At 39.1% G+C, this 3,822-nt stretch overlaps 1 long non-coding RNA gene across 1 annotated transcript; it reads left to right on the top strand.

Annotated features, from left to right (window-relative positions):
• The first annotated feature begins 1,074 nt into the window (after nt 1-1,074).
• LOC125894716 (uncharacterized) lies at nt 1,075-2,643 on the top strand. Its single transcript, XR_007450089.1, has 2 exons — nt 1,075-1,594; nt 1,951-2,643. It is a non-coding gene; the product is annotated as an uncharacterized LOC125894716 (long non-coding RNA).
• The last annotated feature ends 1,179 nt before the right edge of the window (nt 2,644-3,822 follow it).

Below are 3,822 nucleotides of genomic sequence, written 5' to 3'. Positions count from 1 at the left end.
TTCTAATTCACTTAGCCTCGCCTCCAATGCAGCAAATAAGCTACACTTATTACAATTACCACTGTCGCTAAAGGAGGCAGAGGCATAACCAAACATCTGGCACCCTGAGCAAGAAAGAGCAGGAGAAGGAGAAGGAGAAGCCATCGCTAACTGTTCGGCTAATGTAGCTAACAAGGCTAATAACGTGCAAACAACAGCTGAGATTAGCAAGAAAATCGTAAAAAGGAGGAGAGCTATAAGTGCTTCAACAGAACTAGTGTGGGTTAAAACTTGAATTAGATGTTAAGCAACCAAAGTGAGGAAAAAACAGAAAGCAGGCTAGTAGAATTCACTAGAGCAGCACAGAAACGTTCTCACAGAAAACACCAGAAATGACACAACATGCTTACCACAATACGTCAGCACGTCAACACAACGTACCTATGTCGTATGAAGCCAGGAACAATAGCGACAAACATAATAAAATCTGGCTCAAATACAACTCACAAGATTCACTGACAAATTACTTGTCTCGTACTAGACATGTTTTCCACATAAATACAACATGCTAACATTATTAGCACAAGCCTATGGCATTTCATATTATATAAATTATCCTAGCAGCTAGTGGAGAACACATGAAGCCAGGGTAAATCAGAAACGCGGCTTAAAATGCAGGTCTGCAGTCAGTATCTACCCATTTAGTTAACTTTTTTGATTTAGTTTCATCCATAGGTCTGTGGCGATTCAGTCAATCCAAAATAGTGCTTAGCTGTATTTAGAATTGGGGTGGCCCACTGACATCAGTCTCATTAGCTGCGCCTATGTGTTAAAAAATAACTTATGTTCAGACCAAATTCGCAGCACAATTAGGCTAATGTGTTAATGCTGACAGCCCTTAATTTTTTTTCATCTAATTTTCTTTAAGGAATCAATACCAAAAGAGTAGCTTGTGAGTATTGAAAAAGTAGATGATTCCACAACATTGATCTGCCCATCCCTAGTAGTCAGATCATACAAATGCACGCCCATGCATACATGCAGCAATTCCTGTGAACCCCTGGTTTGTAGGTAAGCCATTTGAATCCAGGCACTTTCACAAAAACTGTCAGGATCATGACACTTTAAATAAGTTGTTCAAATAAGTGTAACCAAAATCTTTGGTGTGACAAATTACTATTAACAACAAACAACCTATTTGTGCTCTAAAAATAACATGTATGTAACCCACGTTAAAATATGACACAAATAGGAATAAGTAATTTAAAAATGCATAAATAAGTTTGAAGGTTAAAAATGATTCATTTAATGTAAGTCAATTCATCAGAGTTGATAAAAAATGTTAATGCAACAATAATTTAATATTGAGGATCCAAAATATGGTGATAGAGAATTCGTGTCACTGTCCCTTTAAGGACCAGTGACGCTAGACGCAGCACCTCAGTGACGCTGCAGCAGAGACCTGAGGGAGAGAGCAGAGAAGAGATCGGAGAGAACGAGCGGTGGTTAATAAGCAGAAAAGAGAGTGAAAAGTTGATTTTGCAGTTGGAAAACAATAACGTACCTGGTCGGGAACTGACGGGGGTTATGTGAAAATTAAGCAACACCGGTTTTGGTGAGTTTTGTGTTTACTTCCTTACATTTTTACCGTGTTGTGCCTTCTTTTCTGGCGAAGAGCCAACGCTAAAAACATAGCTGTTTACAAGGAAACGCGCCGTCATAAACTGTTCACCAGTTAATATTTTGGGTTTATGATGACTGTGAATGTTATAAAAATGTATGTATGCTGTGTAAATGGAAGATATATTCAGTAGTTCATGTGGTAGACGGAGCCGCGAGTTATAAGAGGCCGCTCCACCGCCATTTTGAGATGAAAAAGCACCGTAGCAGTAACGTTACAACTCAGAGACTGTGAGACATTGATTTGTGTATTTAAAAAGAGATTTATTGTGTTTTTGACCTGTTACACAGGTCAGGTTTTTTTGCTTGGTTGGAAGCTCGGTCGGAGCGGAGATTGATCTGCAGTGTGCGGGCGTGCACATTCACAGACGGGATTCAAGATGGCGAGCCAGTCCCAGACCTTCATCTCATCTTCTCCATCACATCAGTGAGGAAATCATCTGCGCATGGTGACTCGCTGCCGGAGTGGTAGGAGTGTCAGGATTTGATTTGAACTGAACGGAGAACTGATGGAATTATTATTTTTGGACTGAATCGGACTGAAACGTTTCATTGAACTGAACAACTGAACTCACATTTGGACTTGAACTGATTTAAAGTGTCATACTTTTGTTTGTATCTCGGGTTCATGATTTTGAATGTGATTTTGAATGATTGTGGTCCACTTTGATTTGATTCTGAAACTGAAATTATTCTTTTATCTGTGAAAGAAAGGGAAAAGTAGAGTTAACTCAGGAAGTAAAATAGGAATTCTAAAATAGGTATAACCTAGGGGTTTAAGTTTAAAGTTTAACTTAACTTAAATTAGCTTTACCAAAATAACCTAGGCAAACAAAAGAACAAAAAGAAGAGTGAAATATCTTTTCCATTTATTATACTTACCCAATGTAAGAACCTGCAGGGTAATTTTTTTGTTTTGTTTTGTGTACTGTGTTTTTCATGTTTATATTACATTCAGTAAATTGCCGGCCTTTTGTATTTAAAGCAACGGTCTCTGGGTCTTTTATTTTTGCTCCCCACTCCTTAGAGCCTAGAACTGGTCCAGTGGCGCAGAAAGTGGTGTGATACCAGTGCTACATGTACAGTATATCAATGTAAATGAATCAAAGTCCCTGACTGCTCAACCTGCCAGATGGTTCAGCTACAGCTGAAACAAGATTTTTACACCCTTTTTTGAAACATTTTATTAGGAAGCCACAGTTACAATTTCTGTAGCTGAAGGGCAATGAAGATTCACCGCAAACATGTCAGTAACTCTCTGAAGGACCTTTTTTCTTTTGATACCACTGTATTTTTATTTTTTATTTTATCTTTGAAGTATTGTTATGGATTAATTACAACCTGTCAAAGATGAATTCCTTTTAAAAATCAATTTACAAAGCCATCTGGAAAGACAGCAAGAGTGCAAGTAATGAAGTGCAAGGTGTGTGTTTATGTGTGTGCTTCTTTACGTGGGCACATGCTTGTGTGTTTCTGTGTATGCACTCTTAAATGTGAAGGTACTTTTCATGTATTATACATGTATGTGTGTATGTGTGACCTTCTCCACCTCTTTCTGCCTGCTGTTATCCTCAAACCCTTCACAGGAACCAGGATGGAAGGACCATTCAGAGTAGTGTCTTCTGCAACAATAGGACACACACAACCACAGTTGTTCTGCATGAATGGAAAAGTTGGTCAGATTTTTGCTCTGCTCGAAGCAAAGCACAGGATTCCAGCCTCTTCTCACTCCAAAACTCATCATCTTCTGTCACTTTGTCAATGATTTCAGCGTCAGACAGTGATGCACAGAGGCACCTTTTGCGGCATTGTGATTTGCACAAGGTGGCAGCACTTGTTGACATTGCGGGCAACAACCCAACTCGTTAAATACTGTTGCTTTGTCACTGGATGCTGGTGTCAGACACAGAAGCACCTTTCTCGTGGTATGAAACACACCAGCTGGCAGCAGTCTGTAATGCCACCACCAACTATCATCGTATATAGAGAGAGAAAGTTTGTATTGGATAGACGAGAGGGGAGAAATGGGTCAAAACAAACTCTGTGTAAGCCCGCTGTTTGTGTAAAACTGTCATTGAATCATCAGTGAATTCATTTTAATGACAACGTAGTGTGCTAGTATGTGTAGCATACTACACATCTTTGAACACATGGATGTGTATG

Source organism: Epinephelus fuscoguttatus, linkage group LG9, assembly GCF_011397635.1.
Source record: "Epinephelus fuscoguttatus linkage group LG9, E.fuscoguttatus.final_Chr_v1".
Taxonomy (NCBI): Eukaryota; Metazoa; Chordata; class Actinopteri; order Perciformes; family Serranidae; genus Epinephelus; species Epinephelus fuscoguttatus.
The sequence above is the reverse complement of the archived record's forward strand: the minus strand, read 5'-3'. Positions and strand labels throughout refer to the sequence as shown.